This window comes from Bison bison, unplaced genomic scaffold (genome assembly GCF_000754665.1).
Source record: "Bison bison bison isolate TAMUID 2011002044 unplaced genomic scaffold, Bison_UMD1.0 scf7180017864171, whole genome shotgun sequence".
NCBI classification, from domain to species: domain Eukaryota; kingdom Metazoa; phylum Chordata; class Mammalia; order Artiodactyla; family Bovidae; genus Bison; species Bison bison.
Window position 1 is genome coordinate 2,263,510 of NW_011494743.1, and position 10,301 is coordinate 2,273,810.

At 47.1% G+C, this 10,301-nt stretch overlaps 1 pseudogene; it reads left to right on the plus strand.

Moving 5' to 3' along the window:
* Positions 1-2,347: 2,347 nt before the first annotated feature.
* LOC104990176 overlaps positions 2,348-10,301 on the plus strand; it is a 77,601-nt pseudogene continuing 69,647 nt past the window's right edge.

Below are 10,301 nucleotides of genomic sequence, written 5' to 3' on the forward strand. Positions count from 1 at the left end.
ATATTTCTACAAGTCACAGAGTGTGATTGATGGACTTATATGTTGTTGGTCATAAATTATTTTAAGGCATCATTGTTTTTAACAACATTTCATTTCATTTTTAATTAACTGTTTCACTCGGACAATTTACCGCTTTAACCTCTCTGTGCCTCAGTTTATGCGTCTGCATAATCAGCGCAGTAACGGTAGTGCTTACCTCAGAAGATCATTGTGAAGATTGAGTGAATTAAAATATATAAAGCAATTAGGAAAGTACTTGGCAATTAGTGAGCTCAATAAATATGAATTGATATGATTATGAATTATTATTAAATTTATTAGTACCACTAGACTACTTTTCCAGAGGTGCTTTTCCCTATAGCAAGCTCCATACAGCACACCTATAAATATGATGGGAGGTTCAGTGTCCAGAGCAGCTAAATGAGCATAAAATTAAGCCCCAAACACGAGCTACTTACTTCAGTCTTCATTCAAAGCATATATACGCACACTGCAACTGGTACTAACAGATTTTTGATCTGTTTTTTGGGGTCGGAGGTAATTGGAAGCATGTTACTGGAAAGATGGGGAGTGTTCCTTGACTGAACAGCTGGGATGCTGGTGGCGCCCCTGCTGTGACGAGGAAGGCCGAGTGAGGGACGGACAGACTGCAGGGAGGAGGACAGCGCCCTGGCACAGGCGTCAGTCAGCTGCAGAGGATGGTTGGGAAGGCCCTGGTCACGCACTTCTGTGGAAGGAATGGGAAAGACCGTGTCTCCCATGTGTCCAGTCCCTCTAAACGGGAGAGTGTAGGGGCCCCATAGGGGTCTATGCTTTCTGAGATGAATATTGGAGGAAGTGGGTATTGGGTGTAAATTTGAAAACCATCAAGTACCTAATGAGGCGGATGGGCTTCTCTGGTGGCTCAGATGGTAAAGTATCTGCCTGTAATGCAGGCGACCTGGATTCAGTCTCTGGGTTGGGAATATCCCCTGGAGGAGGAAATGGCAACCCACTCCAGTCTTCTTGCCTGGAGGACCCTGTGGACAGAGGAGCCTGGCCGGCTGTGGTCCCTGGGGTCACAAAGAGTCTAACACGACTGAGCGACTAATACTTTCACTTTGTAATTAGGCAGAAGTTAATTTTAATCTTTATCAAGGCCTATTAAAGATCTCCCTAATTGAGATAGGCTTCTTTCATTAAGAAGATGGGGGAAAATCTAATTGTTTTTTCCTCTAAACACTCTGGTTCACTCTGAGCTCCCTCATAGTTATTAAACTGATCTTTTAAAACGTTCCAAGAGCACCTTTGCAAGTGGTTCCCCACACGTGCCTTCCTGTTTTTCTATTTGAAGCACAGAGGCAGATGAACTTGATCATCTCTGAAGGTGTATAAGATTATACACTTTTTCTAGAAATTGGTCTCAGAGACCCATTTAGTTAAGGCAGCCACTCTTATGAGGGGCTCAGAAGGGCTACAACATCTAAGGGGTGACAAAGCTCTGAGCTGTGTTCTGTACACTCGCCCTTGTGAGTGAGAGCTGGAACGCCAAGGTCATGTGGGCCCAGAGCCTGTGTCTCCCATCACAGCCCAGGCAGAGAAGTCCTCAACCATGTGAACCAGCGAAGCTGCTCCAGCACCTTCTCTGTCTGTGAAATTTTTGATCTTGAAGAAAGTTTTGTCTTGTGCTTTTTCACCTTTTTAAAATTTTACATCATATTAGCTTCTGCTGAAATGCCCTGGGAGGACTGCCTGCAGATGCATTTTGCTGGTCAGAGCAGGGGTTTTGCTTCCTTTCGCTCTGTCTGGGATGGTTTCCCAGCAGTTATGCTGAAGCCCCTTGGTGCGAGAGCCTGCCAAGTCTGTAAAGGCGTCATCATTTACTCTTTTAATATTCTCCAGCAATGGCGCTTGTGCTGCTTGCTTGAAACAAAGGCGTTGAACTCGAGCCCCAGAGAGCTCTCTGCGGGGCACCTGCAGCAGGCAGCATTTGCTAACTGCAGTCTCAGTTTCTCCTTGACTGTTCGAGTCATATGGCCGCCTTTTGCCAAATATCAGCAGTTCCTATCAGATGAGACATGTCACCTTTTGGGCTGATCAGAGGAAACTCCTTGAACTCATCAGACCAGAAAGCAAGGGAAGAGAGCACTTTGCACGATTAAAATAAATGGCAAGATCTGGGTTCAAGTCCCTGAAGGCAGGAGAATAGGAGATGATCTGAAGTCTGGCAGCCCTGCTGGGAGGCGACAAATATACTTCTTCCACCACGCTGTTGAGCTGAATGTGAGGCCTGTTTAAAAAAAAAAACAAAAAACACAAAGACTGAGGGCAAGCCGTTTCTGGACCTGGCTAAGTAGGAGGCACCATCATGGGGGCTGACATCCTCCACAGCAAGGGGTGAAAGGTTTGAGGCAAGAAACCTAAGAGCCAGGACATCTACCTAAGGCTGTTGGTCAAGCTGTGCAGGTTTCTGGTCAGACAAACCAACTACACCTTCAATCAAGTTGTTCTGAAGAGATTGTTCAGGAGTGGCACCAACTGGCCACCTCCGCCCTTTCCCGGATGATACTGAAGACGAAGATTCCTGCAGGGGAAGGCAAAACAGCTGCGGTTGTGGGGACTATAACCCATGATGTGCATGTGTCCAGAAAATGAAAGTGTTAGTTGCTCAGTCGTGACTAACTCTTTGCAACCCCAGCGTAGCCCACCAGGCTTCTCTGTCCATGGAATTTTCCAGGTAAGCATACTGGAGTGGGTTGCCATTTCCTTCTCCAGGAAATCTTCCCAATCAGGGATGGAACCTGAGTCTCCTGCATTGAAAGCAGATTCTTTACCGTCTGAGCCACCAGGGAACCCAAGTGTATGTCCAGGAAGTGCCCAAATTGAAGGTGTGTGCCCTGTGAGTGAGCAGCGGCACTCAGAGCTGCATCCTCAAGGCTGGGGACAAGATCCTTACCTTCGAACAGCTGTCTCTGGACTTCCCCAAGGGCTGTGGCACTATCCTCTCTGGTCCTCGCAAAGGCCGAGAGGTGTACAGGCGTTTCGTACATGAACCCCGAAGAGCCACACCAAATACTGTGTAAACTCCGAGGGCCAGAAGTTTGAGTGCACCAGATGCCTAGGAGCCAGCTGGGACTACAGAACTAACCCTAGGTTCTACCTTGCTATGAAAAAGATTTTGGATACTAAAAAAAAAAAAGACAGGGCAAACTTGATTTTGGGAAAACCCACAGGTTACTTGAGCTTCCCAGGTGGCACTTGTGGTAAAGAACCCTCCTGCCAATGCAAGAGATGGAGATGTAAAAGACATGGGTTCCATCCCTCAGTTGGGAAGATTCCCTGGAAAAGGGAATGGCAATCCACTCCTGTATTCTTGCCTGGAGAATCCCATGGAAGAGGAGCCTGGCAGGCTACAGTCCATGGGATCACCCAGAGTCAGACACGACTGAAGGGATTTAGCACACAGGCCCAGGTTACTATTTCCCTGGAGATGGAGTCGGTCTCCAGGGAAGATGGAGCTGATAGACCTCATGGAGGCGGCCTGACTCACCTTCAATCCTGAATCATCGTCACTCATTTTCTCTCTCCACCCATCCCCAAGGCTGCCTCACACTTTTTTGTTTTTATTTTTGACTTTTTGATGTGGACCATTTTTAAAGTCTTTGTTGAATTTGTTACAGTATTGTTTCTGTTTTATGTTTTGGTTTTCTGACCACAAGGCACGTGGGATCTTATTTCCCTGCAAGGATTGAACCCTCATCCCCTGTATTGGAAGGCAGTCTTAACCACTAGACCACCAGGGAAGTCCCCCCAATTTCTTTTTTTTTTTCTTAAGAAATAAAGGCTGACTCTTCTTTTAGTGTCTGCACACTTGCATGCATTTTAGATGGAGGGAAACAGCGTGATTGGGTTTTTATACTGGACTTCCATGGTGGCTCAGATGGTAAAGCGTCTGTCTATGATGCGGGAGACCCGGGTTCAATCCCTGGGTTGGGAAGATCTCCTGGAGAAGGAAATGGCAGCCCACTCCAGTATTCTTGCCTGGAAAATCCCATGGACGGAAGAGCCTGGTAGGCTACAGTCCATGGGGTCGCAAAGAGTCGGACGCGACTGAGCGACTTTCTTTCTTTTCACCCTTACAAGTGTAGATCTTTCTACATTTCCTGTTCCTCACTTGCAAAATGGAGATGATAATTTCCACCCCAGTGTCAGAATTAAATATGAGTAGGAGGAATGGCCCCCTGAAGGATACCGGGGCTTTGGAGGAAAAGCAGACCTGTTTGCATCCTGCTTTTCTCTTAGCTGTGTGACTCAGGGCAAATCATTTTACTTCTCTGGGCCTCAGTGGCCCCAGATGTGTAACTGAGGGAGTGGCTTTGTTCTGAATGGTTGTAAATGACGTGGAGAATCTTGAGCACAGTGCATGGCGCCCCAAACATGCTCAGTGCGCAGTAGCTGCTCTCATTGAGGACGTTCTTATATCAGTGCATATCCTGACTCTCAAACTTACCATATTTCAAAATTCAGTATGTGTTGGCCTGGCCTTGAGCTTGTCTAGACAAGGGGAAGCTGTCAGCACTTCATCATACCCTGGCCTCTTAGTGAAATTTCGGGCCGTTGGCCCTGACGGCGGCATTGCGGAGGGCCTGGGAGCCAGAGCCACGAGGCTGGCCTTGCTGGCAGGACCCAGCGAGCACCAGGCCCTCTGCTTCAGGGGTGGGGGGTCTTGCTCGACCTTGGTGTTTCGTGGCTGCCAGTTCTCAGGGCAAGATGTTAATTCAATGGAGTCCCAGTATCAGGATTTCCAAAGCCAAAGTCAGGTGAGTGTGTCTTGGGTGTTACTTTAGTCCTTTTTCACATGTGAGAAGGTGGTTATGGATGGTCCATAGTCGTTGAGGTCCTGGGGTTGTCCTGTCATGGAAGCAAGAGATACAGGTGCACTGCTGACCCCTGGCCTGGACCCAGGTGGGCTCTGAGAGCAGGATGTTGATCATTATTGCATAAAATAGACAGTAGACAGAAATTTCAGGAAATGAAAGGAGCATATCTTGAGTACAGAGACAGACACGAATATTCACTCCAGGGTTCCTCCTACTGCCTGTCCTAGGGCGAGCATCACCTTAGAGCATTTCATTAAGTTCCCAGCAGATGCCCAGTGCTGTGCCTGGCACTTTGTCACGTTACCCCCAACCCCCCAGAGTCCGTGGTTGAACTTTAGCGTTGCAGGTGGAAAAACTGAGGCTCAGGAGCTTGGCTGCATGATGGCCACGGAACTAGGGGAAGAGCTTTGTTTAAACCCAGGTTTCTCTGAGGCCAAGTCCAAGCTTTCTGCACTCTTGAAGTGCTATGTATTACGTTCTCGGGGAGAAAGGAAAGGCACTTCAAAGGGTACTTTGGAAACTGTATCTCTGCAGGGCTGATATGGGGATGGGTGCTGATGGTTTTGCCTGGGGAGAAGTAACCCTGAAGTAAACCCTCTTGCTTGAGCAGCACAAGGAGAGGAAAGAGGATGAAGAGATGCTAATATTCACTAAGTGGTAAGGCATGGGGACCACTCACCCTAACCATCCTGGCCTTAAGCCTGGAGCAGGCTCTTGGAGGCCCCAGATGTGGCTGCTGTTAGCAATTATTATTGTTATTTTTTTTTTTTTTTACTGTTTTTTAAATTATTTATCTTGCCTGTGCTGGGTCTTGTTGCTGCACACGGCGTTCCCTAGTTGCAGCGAGTCAGGGCTGCTCTCTAGTTGGGGTGCACAGGCTTCTCACTGTGGTGGTCTCTCGGACTGCAGAGCACAGGCTCACTAGTTGGGGCACGTGGACTTAGTTGCTCTGGGGTGTGTGGAATCTTCCTGGACCAGGGATCGAACCTGTGTCCCTTGCATTGGCAGCAGATTCTCAGCCACTGAACCGCTGGGGAAGTCCTACTGTTAGCATTTAGATGCTGGATCGTGGGGAGGTTCCAGAAAGTTCCCAAAGATAGACCAAGGACTATCAGGTTGGGGGCCACACAGAGAGATTCAGGATTAGAGCCATTTTCCAACTAGGTTGGAAGTTTTGTTTTGCTTTCAAGTATTCAGACATTAAAGAATCTGCCTGTAGTGTGGGAGACCCATGTTCGATTCCTGGGTCAGGATGATCCCCTGGAAAAGGGCATGGCAGTTGACTTCAGTATTCTTGCCAGGAGAACCCCATGAACAGTGGAGTCTGGTGGCTACTATTCATAGGGTCACAAAGAGTCGGACATGACTGAATGACTAACTCTTTCATTTTCACATTCTGGTGTCTGCTGGGTCGGGGCAATTGTTGATTACCTGAGCATCAGCCTTGTTGGGAGGGGTAAAGCAGGTCTGAGACCACTGAGGCCTCCTGATTTTCTGGATGGTGAGCCGCACACCTACCCCTATGACCGACAGCCTTGTTTGGTTTTAGTGGAAGGAGCAGGAATACACGTGGTTCTGCAGGGAGAATCTTTTGTCTGCCTCAGCCGTTTTCTCGTCTTAAAGCCAATATTGGTAGAGGGAGTCTTTTTTTTTCTTCAGCATTGTTTACTTTCCGGGATTTATATGGGGTTATCTATCATGCCCTACCTTGGAGTACTGTTTTATAAAAGATAAACAAGTTTAGTTTCTTCAGCTTCTCCTAAATTTTAAATATGAGACTAATTCCATGTTCATTTGGTTTCTCTCTGCAGAGCCAAAGACTTCTCACCTCCCCTCATCACCTTCCCCATGAGTGATTGTTCTTACAGATTCATTGTTTTCTGGAAAATGTTCTGCAAAACACATTGATTTTTGTTTCAACTCAACAAGGCCCCAGTGTCCTGGCTGATGTTAACCTAAATGCTGGGGTGATTTAAGATGCAGGAGGTGCTGGACCTGTTTGATTTGGTTCCCAGACACTGGTTTTGTCCTGATTCCTTTGGGTACCTGCTCATCCATTCTGCTGTTTTCTCTCCTCCACACTCCAGCTGAAGATCCAGGGGCTTTTCTGGACATGTGGTGGGAGTGTCTGTGAGTGGTGGGGGCCCTGGGAGCGTGGAAAGAGAGCGGTTAAGGTTAGGGTCTGTTTTCTCTTCAAGTTCAATGTAATTTACAGTAGAACGGTAAACACTCATTTTTTTTTTTAAGTTGCTCTCTAGGCCTTTCAGCAGAAGGTACGCTTTGTGACTACTTTCCCTAGTTTTCAGAGTAAATCAGTGGCCAAACCAAGTCACGGTCACTCAGCTCAAAGACTGATTTTTGTCTTATTATAATTTTCTCACTGAAGATTCCCCTAACCCTCAACTTCCATATTTTGAGACTTCCCATCCCTTTCCTACGGGCTTCCCACGTGGCTCAGGGGTAAAGAATCCACCTGCCAGTGCAGGAGATGTGAGTTTGATTTCTGGATCGGGAAGATCCCCTGGAGAAGGAAATGGCAACGCACTCCATTATTGTTGCTGGGAAATCTCATGGACAGGCTATGTCTGTCTCTAGAGAGCTATAGTCCATGGTTTCACAAAGAATCGAACATGGCTTAGCGACTGAGCATGCATACACATATCCCTTTTCTAATCTAATAGGAAGCTCATTATTTGGCAATTTCCTCTGAAACATTAGTTCTGAAAGGTGACCCCGGGTTGATCCCCACTCTTCCCATCAGCAGGGACCTTGGGACCAGCCTGTCTCCCATTACAGTCCATCTTCATCTGAACAGCTGTGAGGGACTGGGACTGGGCGAATGGACCGCCCAGCGAGCAGGCAGCTGCTCCTATGCAGTTTGAGTAAGTGCCTGAACTTGCTGTGGCACGGAGACCAGAGACAACCAGAGCCAGAGATGCCTCTAACCACTTGGTGACTTCATCTTTGATGAACCAAGAAACCTGTCTCATTCGTCATGGGTGACTCAGCAGAAACAGGGCACAGCGTTTTATACTCAGAAGGTGCTGGTGCTTCTTTGCCAGCAGTGCTTGATAATGGATTTGTGCTGTAGATATGCACATAGAGAGATCTTACCGAATGCCACTGCTCACGCAGGTAAAGCTATTTGCTCCTAGAGAGGATGTTGTCCTGAATAAAGATGAGAATGTATTTATTGCCATCCTTGAGGGGAAGTGGGCCTTGGTCCAGAGGCTGATGGAGCCGGAGCCAGGCTGTCTGGGCCATTGCAGCACTGGTGATAGGGAAGCGAGTCACTGGACTCCTCTGAGTCAGGTCTCACGGTAAACGCAACAGAGGTCTTTCTCCAGCTCTCAGGATCGTAGGAGGATGTGAGTGAAGCTGAGGTGTCTGCTATCTTTCTGGACAAAAGGATGGGTTAAGGTGGGGCCTGTGAGTCTAGGGCAGGGGCTAGCACTGAAGGGCCCTAAAGTGAGGGTGAGAAGACCAGTCCCAGCGCAGAGGAGGAGCAGGAGTTCTTAGGGGGAGAGTCCTGGGCTTGAGGACCCCACCCTGAGGAGGCCAAGAAGAGGAGGAGACAGTATTTTGCAGTCCCAGAGTAATGAATATCTGAGAGAGAAGGAGAATGCTGGATCGAGGGAAAGTCAGTGACAACGCAGCTTCTCATGGGGTGTTCCCTCCTTTGTTTCCACAGAAGGGTCAGAGGCCAGACAGAGGGCCACCCACTCAGAGTCTCTGCCACAAAGAAAACAGGTCCCAGAGCAGCTTGAAGGGCGGCCTAGGGCAGGTTCAGTTGCAGCTCCCAGCTGATATTCCTTTGTGGTGACGAAGGTACCAGGCCTGGGAGGGGAACAACCCCAGGCTTGTCTTGGAAGAAAACATTTGAAGGAATGAGAACTGCTTCTGAATATTTATGGAGAATGTTGTTTATCAGTGGATAGTCCGGGCGCAGGTGAAGTGTCTTCTAGCAGCTTCCCCCTCCCCAGCCAGAGCGGGGCTCCTGTGTCCTATCTGCTGTCAGTAGCTGGAGGGACATCCATCACTCCCCAGCTCCTGCTCCTCTAGGTTTCCCTATTAATCATGCTTTGGTGATGCCCGAGTCTCCTGGTTGTTATTCAGTCGTGAAGTCGTGTCTGACTCTTTGCGACCCCTTGGGCTACAGCATGTATTCTCCTCTGTCCTTCACCACCTCCTGGAGTTTTCTCAGATTCATGTCCGTGGAGTCAGTGATGCCATCTAACCATCTCATCCTATTTCACCCTCTTCTCCTTTTGACCATCTCCTGGCCACTCCTAAATGACTGGCTTAACCCAGTCTGGTGTAAATCATGTATATGATCATATAAAATAGAAATTCTGTAACATAGGAGAAATCCTTTGAAAATATTAAATACCATCTTAATATGAAATGTAACACTATTTTTATCATCTACTCAAAATTACCTGGGCAAAAGTACTTATTTCATCTCCATCCACAATTCTTCCATAATTCCAGTTTCTTTACCCCAGTGGATGGCACCATCTTGTACCTCTGAGATTTCAAGTTATAAACTCAAGAGCAATTTTGATTCATTATTTATTTGAACAGACTGTATGTAAGCCCAGTTCCTTTACCCCAGCTTCTGGTGGGTGACCCAAGGACACTGGAGTCAGATGGCCAGGTTTAAATTCTGCTTTTTCTCTTACTAGCTGTGCAACTTTGGGCAAATTTGTTTCTGTCTTTCCATGTCTCTCTTTTGTCTTTTGTAAAATTAAAATAATAATAATAGTATCTATCTCCTAAAGATTTTGCAAAGATTTAAGAGGCAGAAAATATCTGGTTTATAAGTGTTCGAAATACATTAGCTATTGTTATTATAAATATTAGATTCATAGAATTCCACTAGAACTAACTTTTTCTAGGGTTGGAGAAACATGATGGATTGGACACTGAGACAGACCTGGGTTTTAATACTGACTTTAAAAAAATTCCTCCCCACTTTTCCTTGGTAACCATAACTTTATTTTCTATGTCTAGTTCCATTTTTTAAATAAGTTCATTTGTATCACTTTTTAGATTCCACGTATAAGTGATATCTTGTGATACTTCTCTTTCTCTGCCTGACTTACTTCACTGCTGCTGCTGCTAAGTCGCTTCAGTCATGTCCGACTCTGTGCGACCCCATAGATGGCAGCCCACCAGGCTCCCCCGTCCCTGGGATTCTCCAGGCAAGAACACTGGAGTGGGTTGCCATTTCCTTCTCCATACTTACTTCAGTAAGTATGATCATTTCTAGGTCCATTCATGTTGCTGCCAGTGGCATGATTTCATTTTTTTTTATGGCTGAGTAATGTTCCCTTACGGAGAGGGCAATGGCACCCCACTCCAGTACTCTTGCCTGGAAAATCCCATGGATGGAGGAGCCTGGTGGGCTGCAGTCCATGGGGTCACTGAGGGTCGGACACA